The sequence below is a fragment of the Stegodyphus dumicola genome, chromosome 1 (assembly GCF_044657685.1).
Source record: "Stegodyphus dumicola isolate Sdum_Otavi_A_Nest chromosome 1, ASM4465768v1".
Classification (NCBI taxonomy): Eukaryota; Metazoa; Arthropoda; class Arachnida; order Araneae; family Eresidae; genus Stegodyphus; species Stegodyphus dumicola.
In genome coordinates this window covers 153,977,343-153,988,374 of record NC_140768.1, presented here as the reverse complement: position 1 = coordinate 153,988,374, position 11,032 = coordinate 153,977,343, and the positions used below count along the sequence as shown (strand labels likewise).

Genomic DNA, 11,032 nt, shown 5'->3' with positions numbered 1-11,032 from the left:
AGGTCTTTTAATAAGCTTAGGTCAGGTTGTCTCTTCTCTCTAATGTCCTGTCCTGTTTGAAAGGTGGAAGGGGAGACGGCTTCCATAGCCTTGGACGTGAGTTCGAATCCAAGAGAACGCATGGAAATGTTCTTCTCGAAAGGTTGGTGGAAAGGAAGAGGGAAAGCAGACCCTCGGACCGTCCTTCGGGGGATTCTCCAAATCAAAACCCTAACATCCTATTTATTTTAACAAATCCAACTATATCCCGCGGACATCACTGAAGGTCGACTTGGAGAGTGTTTTATTGACGATTCTAAAACAGAGGCGCGGGTAGAGCTTTTTGTTACGTAGTAACTGGACGTTCATACAAGAAAGGAAGTGCAAATTAGGTTCTTTCAACTCAATCTTTCAAATAAAGCTTACGGTCGAATGCAACCATTAAATATGCAATCCTGGTAAGAAATCAATTTCCATCTATTCCGACTCGATCTCCATCTTATCAGGAGCAGATGGCAACCGCTAGGTTCGACAGGGGCAAAAGTTGCTGCTAGCAATCTGAGAGCACATGCGCCCACACCCATCCTGAGTTCCAATATATGCAGGTATCATGGACAATGAAACAGCCAACATCCTGGACAAATAGTCTGCCAATGTCCAAAATGACAGTTTGCGCAGCGTTAGACGGTCATTTCCTATTTCTAGGTTGAATAAGCTGTCAGAAAAAAGCCGCCTTAGTTTAAGACCCGCCAATTTTTAATAATGTGAGGAACATACATATGAATTCTTCATTTATTAATTATTGAGATAACACTTAAAGGTATCTCCCCTCCAAACACGATTTTCCTTGATACAGCAATATTTTAAATGTATAATTATATTCTGCAGTTGTCTGAATTACTGTAGACATTAATTGTATTGTAAAAAATATACGTTCTCGAAGCCGAAAATTTTCGACTTTGCGTTTCTATTTCACGCAATGTATGTTAGTGGAATAACCACTCACAAACCGGAATTTCGTCTCTTAATTCATCACCAAGTTAATCTTTTTTTTTTTTTTTTTTTTTTTTTCATAATATCCATTCTAGGCGCATAGCCAAGGCATAAATGTCAGTTCAGTTATTGTTCAATTTCTAAAAACACAAAACCGCAAAGTTCAAAAGAAATTAAAGTTGATGTTTACTTAAAAAAATAGCAGTCATTAGTAAACACCCCAAAATACTCGAATAATCGCGATGGGTGGAAAACATTCATGTGCTTATTTTTATTGTTGGTTCGCAAAGGTGGCTATTTTTTTAAGAACATTCTCCACCGAAATACTGGTAGAAATTTCGCATTCGTCTGATGAGGTGAATGATAAAAAACGTTCTTCTCTCTAGATTTGACCTTGGGAATGTAACTGGAGAGTGATCAGAATGTAAATTGGGCATTAGGTATTCCTTTACGTAAGTTTCTTCGCTTGCAAGGATAACCATATTTGCACAGCTAAAAAACCTACACGACTAAGGTGAGTAAACGAAAATTATCCTTATGATAGTTATGTTAGATAATTCATTCTTAAATGGCTACTATTTGTTTGGAAATGCTTTCAGTTTTCGGAAAGATAAATAATCATTTAATTTGTTTTCAATCTAAAGCTAATTTTTTATGAACTGAGCTTTAGAAAGTAGTTTTCTAACGATTCGAATGATAATGAAATTGCCCTAAATGAATCTAAAAAACTGAAAATACTGATAACTTGAAACAATTTTCTAATTCTTCGATATCTTTCGTAATAGAATATAACAGGGAAATTATTTTCAAGAAACTGACAGGCTCATGATTATGGAATTGCGTAAAAGAAGCTATCTTTTCTATTATTGACATGTTTTAAACGAAAATAAACAAGCGTCAGAAAAATAAGTGGTTTTATATGTCTGGTCTGAAACGCATAAAACCAAAGTAACCCCCGATTTAACGATAACGTTTTATTAAAATCCATACCTTCTAAGAACATTCATAATTCGCAAAAGTGTCTTTTCATAGACTGCTGTTTTTCAAACTTTGTACCACTAATGGAATGTTGCATTAATTTTGGTGATACAATTTTACAAATAAGATTAAAATGAATAATAATAATAAAATCTGAAAGGTTTCCGATTTTAAATTACGTCCGAAGGGGCATTTTTTTAACCTTTTGTCTGTTCCCTTTATTTAGTAAATATCCTGTTCTACGTATTCAAACCATAAAATTCAGTTCAACAGCAGTATCACAAAATAATTTTTAAATGAACCTGTCTTTAGAATTTCTGATACTGAGTCTCTCGCAGTGGAGATAAAGATGTTTTTTTTTCGTACAGTGTTGCCATTCCTCGCATTTTAGAATTTAAATAAAAAATTTGTTGAAGTGTTACAAAATCTGAAATCGATAATGAAACAAATTTCAAATTCAAATTAGCCCTGCCACGTGCCCGTATTCTATGGAAGATTACGTTATTCAAATTTTGATGGTTCTAGTTACCGTTGTTTTATCACAATGCGAGAAACATATATACATTCATGCAGCTTCTTCATTATTTAATTTGTTTAAATATAAGACAAGGCGATAATATATGGTAGCAACGATTTGAAAAGCGATACAGCCTTTTAAAGTTTTCGACGCAAAATGCCAAATAGAAATTAATAGTCTTTCAGGGCAAACTGTTTCTTTGGACTAATAATAGCTCTTTTAAATATATAATTCTTTTATGTGACAAGTATAATATGAAAAAGTTAAAAACGAGAACACACACACACACACACACACACAAGAAAAAAAAAAAAAAAAATGATGAAGAAGAACACCACAAAATTAGAATGGAAAACAAGAAACAGGCTGAATATTTTTGAGAGAGTTGACTTAATTCAAGTAAGAAATTTTACGCCAAATATTAGAAGAAATTGCATGAATACATCATACGCAGCCATCATATTCATTGAACTCGAATATTTGAGCAATTAGAATCTATGCTTCCCCCCCCCTGAAAATTTGTTTAAATCTGTAAAATAAAAAGAAAAACACAATAACACACTAAAAATTGAATAAAAATCTAATAAACCATTTTTTTTTTCAAAACATTTGCTCATATTCTTAACCGAATTGTTATCTTTAAGTTATTTGTGCACAATTATTTGTATTATAATTTTGTTTTACAAAATTTGCATTCCTCCTTTTGGGCTGCGCTAAGCAGAAAAAGGTAAAGTATACAGCGTGTTTCAAAAGTCCGGGAACCCTTTAAAAAATTTATTGTAGAAAAACAATTAGCATTAAAAAGTAACGAAGTATATCATTTTAGAGAATAAGGTTGTAAGTTAGTTTTTAACACTCATTTTACAAACACTGTATGTGGGAACCATATGTCATCCTACAAACATCGACGCGATAATCTAACGCTTGCCATACTCGGCACAAAGTATCTTCCGAGAATGTGGCTGCTACTTGTTCAGTCTTCCTTTTTAATTCCATAACATCACCTGGAAGATGAGTAACATAAACAAGGTCCTTTGCATAACCCCATAAAAAGAAATCACAAGGATGATATCCGGGGACTTAAGAGGCTATTTTAGCAGACACTGGTCTGTTGCTCCATCACTACCAATCTGATGATTAGGTAGCTCTGTGTTTAGATATGCCTTAACATCACGGTAGAAATGTGAGGATGCACCATTTAATTGAAGGAAAAAGTTCTCTGATTCAGTTTGCAACGTACTAACCAGGTCTGCAATATCTGAAGGAAGAACTCTCTAGTGGCATTTTCTTCTTTAAAGAAGAAAGGCTCGTAAAGTTTCTTGTGAGACATGGCCCAAAAAATATTGACTTTTGGAGAAATTTCGCTCGTATTCAAAAATGTTATGCGGGTTTTCTGTTCCCAAAATTCTACAATTATGTCTGTTTACCTTCCCGTTTGTACGAAATGTTGCCTCGTCCGGAAAAAAAAATTAATGAATTCACAAAGTCTTTGTCGTCACACACTGACATTTCTAACTCATGCAGAGCTCGGAAGACAAAGTCTGGGAAGCAGTGCCTGATTTACGTATAAGCAGCACAAGCTATAGCTTAGGCCCTCCCTTCATTCTTGGGGTCAACCCCAAAAATTGTAGCCTATCTCATAAAAAAAATGACTCATAATCCCTCATAAAGGGCCCCATATCTCAAATAGCTTAGGATCTCTTCAAATCTAAATCCAGTCCTGCTCGGAAGAAACTTTGTGCCGTGTGTGGCAAGAGTTAGATTATCACTTCGATCGTTTTAGGATCCCACATGGTTCCCACATACAGTGTTTGTCAAATGAGAGTCGTTGGAAAAAACCTTACAATTTTATTCTGTAAAATGATGCACTTTGTTACTTTGTAATGCTACCGGTTTGGCTACAATAAATTTTTTAAAGTGTTCCCGGACTTTTGAAACGCGCGGTATAATCCCGCAGGAAAATCCGAAGAAGTGAAGTGAAGACTATGTGTTCTTCCTACGTGCCTTATCGACGTGGCCGTGAATCATCCCAGAGTGGTGTGGTGTGGCGATTTTAACGCATGGAAACCTGCAGTAGAATACAGCTATGGAAGACTAGATTGTAACAGGAATCTAGCACACGATTCCGGATATTTTACTACGCCACCAAGTACGTGCTTAACCAAATGAACTGTCCAGTAGACTCAACTCATATTGCGCAAGTTAAAAACACTCATCTGTTATTCATCATATGGTTTTACTAAATTTTCATAGTATTACATGATATGTTTCATCAGTTTCGTTAAACTCGAGGAAAGCAACCATTAAATCTTATGTTTTCAACTTACAGCAAGTGAATATCTTTGGTAGAGAATAACATTGGGAATCCCAGCAACAGATGATTTAGCAAGGTTTTCCTTTTTTTTTTTTCCTTTCTATTCTTTTTTTAAGCAGTATCCCCCCCCCCGCTTCAAGCTCAAAACAAGTTGACTCGCAAGAAAAAGGTAATGACTTTGGAGCTGCCGAGTTATCTGCATAGAACCAGACCAGTACCTCCTACATACATGTATGGAGGTACTGACCAGAGCCGTCACAGGCATTTTTGGCGACCAAGGCGGCTGTTTATGTCGCCGATGCTTTACGTCTGCCCTGCATAGACTGTATTCTTTTTACTTAAAAATAATGCTTTTATTATGAGCGTTGTTAAAATATATATGAAGCAGATAATTGTCAAAAAAATGGCACAAGCCACAGAAAGCCTTTTCAAAGAATTATTTAACCTTAGGTAATCTTGTCATCTTTAAAATTGAAACATGAAAAGCGTCTTCAATTTGATGATAATTTTTAATAGTCATTTGACAAACACTAAATCCAGAATTAACTGTAGTAAAAGAAATTAAAGTCACCAAAAATATCAACGTCATTTACATACTTTAATATAAACTAATCTTTACGAAAGCGTCTTTTAGAATTTATAAAAAATAAATAAATAAATAAATCCGAGAATTCTTTAGATTTATGACCTAATTTTCTATAAAGTTGGTCAAAGATGTATAGAATTCTATACGATTTCAGCGAACGCTTCTACAGAGACTGTTCGCAGATTTTTACTTCCTTGTGCGAAGTAAAAGGGCTGTATTGTAATAGAGAAAAATTTCGGGTATCATATTTCAATGAAAATATCGATTTTGACCGCTATCTTATGCAATTTAATGACATTTTTGCCTGGCATCCGCAAGTAAGGGCAGAATAAAGGACTCTTTTCCCCCAAAAAAATTATAAAACTGATTTAAAATGAATTCTGAAGAGAATTTTTCGTGGCGTGTGTGCGTACGTATCTCACATAACTCAAAAACGAGTAGCCTCAGAACGTTGAAATTTTGTATGTAGGAAGGACTGCTATAACATGTAGATGTGCACCTCGTATTTTGGTTACAATCAGCCGCACAGAAAGTATATAAATATATGTATATATATCTCCATTCTGTTACCCGACTCAGTTTCTTAACTCTTATATGTTTGTAAATTGGGCAATGTTGTTCTTATCTTCCGGTTCAGGTTTTTATGCCTTTAGGAAATCTGCAAGCAGTATTTGTAGAATTACCAACAATTTAAAAGCTGTTTAAGTGCGGTTAAGCCTAATTTTTAAATAACATGGCGGACATATTTGTTTACATTTGAAACAGCAGAATAGTAGATTTGTTCAAAAATTCTCACCAAATTTTTTACCTCAAGAACTAATTATTACTCGGAAATAACTATCTATAACTCTTTAGTTATTTATCACTCTACAATAATTAAATAATTCTTTTACTCATACTCTCAAATGAGGAAAACAAAAGTTACACTAACTCTCTAAAAAGAACAACATCATAGTATGTTGCCATTCTCTGAAACATAAACTGTTACAGAACATAGATAATAATAATATGAATAGATAATGAATAACAAAAAACCTATAGAGTAAGAAAACGATTACATCTGCTTGAAGCTCGTGCAATATTACTCAGAAGCTGCTGTTAGAAAAAAATATAAACAAAAATATTAGAGTCAAAATATTGTTCATCCTCTCACCTTGCAATATGAAAATCGGGATTGAGTATTGCAAAATAATAAAAAATTAAACATTGTTCTCACAAGTCCAATCGATGAGGAACTCTAATTGTCCTTAATGATTTGGTTATCGTGGGCGATTTTAAATGGGTATGGATTATTCTATTTGTTTCTACAGGTACATTATCAATTGGAGTTTGCTCTACCGAAATATTTTCGCATCGTTCACTTCCGCTGAATTTCGATGGAAGTTCCTCGGCAATCGATAATTCCAAAGGATAAAGATTTTATACAGCTCTTATGACTTCTCCATTTTGCACTTCTTATAAGAGGATGATCACTTGGCAAAATAGCAGGAGTTCTGAACTCAGATGTATCTTCTCTTTGAAATATCGCTATTTTAGTTCTGATGATACCACAATCAATGAATGGATTAAGACTTAAAATCCGTTTATCTTCTATTCCATTATAGGACTCATTTTGTATTAAACGAATCAAGATATTCTCAGCATCATTTAACTCAGATACAGTAAGTTCATCCTTTTTCTTGTTTTGATGTTTACAGTTGTAAACAAAACGACACATCTGTGGAAAAATCCCCCAAATGATTTATGTATCGCTGTTAGAGGGCGCTTCGCTTCTGAAAAAGAATGTTAGTTTTTAGTTTGCGACGTAGTTGGTTAGCTGTGAACCTTCGATGCAATCCAAGTTGCCTTGTAAATAAAATGATTATTTTTGTAGATTGTTGAAGTAGTATTTCACTTCATTTAGAATTAGAACCACCTTTCGCAATATGGCGCATCGGTGCCGAGAACCTTTGGCCAATTTAGAAGTTTGTGTTTTTTAATTTTGGATATCATTTTATGCGAAGACAGCCAAGGTAAGCCTGTATTTTCTATTTTTATATAATGTGGAAGATCTTATTGCTAAACTGAAATCGAAACGAAAGGTATTGAGGACCGGAGTGTCCAAGATATTAAAGAAAATTGAAACCGAACTGAATAAAGATGATAATAGTATAAATGTAAATGTATTAGAAGAAATTTTAGACCAGTTAAACGAAAAATCAAAATCCTTGAGCAATTTAGACGCTGAAATAGAACGAGAATTAAAAGTCGAAGAAGACGAATTTGAACTTGAAATCTCATCCGCTTTGGAATATGAAGAGAAAATTCAAGTGTGGCAGTTTAGAGGAAAGAAAAAGTTGAAAGAGTTGAATAAGTTGGAAAATTCGGACAATGCAAATAGAGACATTTCTAATGAAACCGTTACAGAATCCCAAAACGAAAGTAACAAATTCCCTCGTCTTCCAAAATTAACGATCTCTAAATTTTATGGTGATTCTTCGGATTGGTTAGAATTCATAGGTCAGTTCGAAAATGCGATTGATAAAAATCCGAATTTATCAAAAATAGAAAAATTAATTTACTTAAAAAGCTTTCTTGGTGGCTCAGCCGCCAAAGCTATTTCTGGTTTCGCTCTCATCGAAAATAATTACGAAGCTGCTCTTGAACTGTTACGTTCCAGATTTGGTCAAAAGAACATCTTAATTAATTCGCATTTAGGACAACTCTTAAGTACTTCACCTGGTAGAAATCCTAATGATATAAACGGATTAAGAAAACTTTTAGATCACGCCGAAGTACAGATAAGAAATCTTGAAGCATTAAAAATAGACACTGATACCTACGGAAATCTCTTAACGCCTTTAATTTTGAAATTACTTCCTAATGAATTCGTTCTTGATTATAGCCGAAAAATTAAAGACGAAAATTGGGATTTAAAAGATTTGTTAGCCTTTTTGAGGAACGAAGTATTCAGTAGAGAACGCGCGGCTTCTGTTAATTATAATTCTAGAGAAAAATATTCGCGATTGGAAAAGCATTTGCCCTTCAAACACAAACATTCTCCAGCCATAACGAGCAAGCCGTCTACAGTTGAATTATTAGCGGCGTCATCCGAATCGCAGTGTCTGTTCTGCGGGAACACAAATCATAAATCTGCGGATTGCGAAATTTTAAGTGTAGAAAAGAAAAAGGAGATCTTAAAAAGTGAATCGCGGTGTTTTTTATGTTTGGGTCGGTTTCACCGGATTCAAAATTGTAAACAAAAAATAAACTGTGCCTTCTGCTTTAATAAACACTCGAAAGCCATTTGTTATTCATTCCATCAGAAAAAAGATAATGAAAAACCTAAAAAGAAAACGTCGGATTCGAGCGTTATTTCCGCTGTTTCGTCATATAATTCCGATGAAAATAGATCTAATAAAATATTATTACAAACGGCTTCTGGATTGATCCGAAATAATGATAAATCTGAAAATGTCAGAATTCTTTTTGATAATGGCTCAATGAGATCTTTCATAACTAAAGATGTATCTACTAAAATGGAACTTCCGATTGTTAGAAAAGAATCACTTTCTGTTTATTCCTTTGGTGATAAAACTGCCTTAGGAAAAACCTTTAATGTTGTTAGAGCAAAACTAGAAAATGTAAACGATCCTAATCTTAATATCTATATTGAGCTTCTTGAAACCGAAAATATATCCAATACTGTTATCTCTCCTTCAGATTTGAACTTTGCTAAGAAAAATAAAATTTTACAAAATTTACAATTAGCAGATTGTTGTAGAAAAAGTGACAAAATTGATATTCTCATAGGGGTAGATTTCTACTATTCTATAATTACTGGTAAAATTAAAAGAATTTCAAAAAATGTAGTAGCCACAGAATCTTTATTTGGGTGGTGTTTGCAGGGTAAAGTTAATAATGATCATAGTGAATTATTAACTGTGAAAGTAATTGTAAATGAAAACTTGATATCAGATCAGTTACAACAGTTTTGGAAGCTAGAAAACTTGGGTTTGGAAAGTGATACTCAAAACGACAAAACTGTTGATTTAGAAATTATGAAATCTTTCGAATCTGATATCAGGTATAAGAACTGCAGATACCAAGTAAAATTACCTTGGAAACCGAATTCAAAACATTTAATGGAAGATAATAGGGATATAGCACTTGAAAGATTTAAGAAATTGAGTAACAAATTTAAAATTGATAACTCTGTGTTTGTTCAATACACAGAGGTTTTAAAGGATTACGAGTTAAGACATATTATTGAACCAGTTGAAGAAGACAATCAAAATGATAAAACCCTATTTTATTTACCTCGTAGAGCGGTCATTAGAAATGATAGAGCAACAAGCAAACTAAGAATAGTTTATGATGCTTCAGCCCATAAACCAAAAACACTCTCTTTAAATGACTGTTTATATACTGGTCCGAACCTATATCCTGATATTTTTGATTTATTGATCACATTTAGACAAAATTCGATAGCCTTTACAGCGGACATTACACAAGCATTCTTACAGATAGAGTTAAATGAAGAAGACAGGGACGTTACACGATTCTTTTGGAAAGATGATCCTAATGATAACAATGAGAGTTTGAAAACCTTTAGATTTACAAGAGTTTTGTTTAGAGTAAAATCTAGTCCCTTTCTCCTAGCTGCTACTATTAAGCATCACCTTAAAAAATATTCAGAAATATATCCTGAAACAGTAGAACTCTTAAAGAACTGCCTGTATGTTGATGACATTATTGGTGGTCAACAAAATTTAGAACAAGCCCTGAAAACAAGTTTAGAAATTGTGAACATTTTTAATGAAGCTAGCATGTCACTACATAAGTGGCATACTAATTCCAAAGAACTCAAAGATATTTGGGATCGCAAAGAATTTTCGATGCAAGAATCTCCTGAAGTTGTCCCGATCAAAGTGTTAGGAATTAATTGGGATATGGATAATGATAATTTTTATTTTGACACTCAGCACTTGACAAATTTCATTTCCTCGACAATCAACTCAAAAAGTTTTCTATTGGAAACCGCAGGCCGTATTTTTGATCCTGTCGGATTTTATGGCCCTTTCACTATAAGAATAAAGTGTCTGTGGGGTTCCGACAGATACTTCAACTTCTATTCATGAGATGGCGCCACGTGTAAAATCCAGTTCTTAATCGGAGCAGCAAAGCGACATCTTTACTCACTCAGACTTCTCGTCACACAACTGTACGCGACGCTAGCACGAACTGTGTTCCGAGCTCTGTGTTGATCTCTTCAATGTAATTTAAATTGTAATTTAGTATTTAATATATTCTTTTGTTATAGGAGATTGTCTACTCTTATTTTCTTTAATTATTCCATGCATTAAGCACACACGACCACCAAAAGTGGTGACCTTTTGACTGAGCACGCTACTGACAATGGATTTTCAACGACCCTAAGCCACGTGCATCCAAGGCATTCTGAAGAACTGACTAAAAATAACAACGAATATGGACATTAAACGTATGCTACAACGTACCCCTTCAATTATTTCTAGAAGTATTGATATATATTGCTTGTGTTTTTTTTTTCAAAGTCGTGCATATCATCGCAAGGAGCTTCAGCAAATCATCAATGTGATCTGTTCCGTTCCGCTGACTTCGCCAGTCGTGCAATAATTCTTCGATCATTCAACTTTTGTGACAA

General features: G+C 34.0%; 1 long non-coding RNA gene across 1 annotated transcript in view; it reads left to right on the top strand.

Annotated features, from left to right (window-relative positions):
- Window positions 1–1,099: 1,099 nt before the first annotated feature.
- The window catches only part of LOC146999345 (uncharacterized), a 31,527-nt gene continuing 21,594 nt past the window's right edge, over window positions 1,100–11,032 (top strand). The window contains exon 1 of the long non-coding RNA XR_015039643.1: window positions 1,100–1,486. This is a non-coding gene — a long non-coding RNA (uncharacterized LOC146999345). The remainder of the gene's footprint in view (window positions 1,487–11,032) is intronic.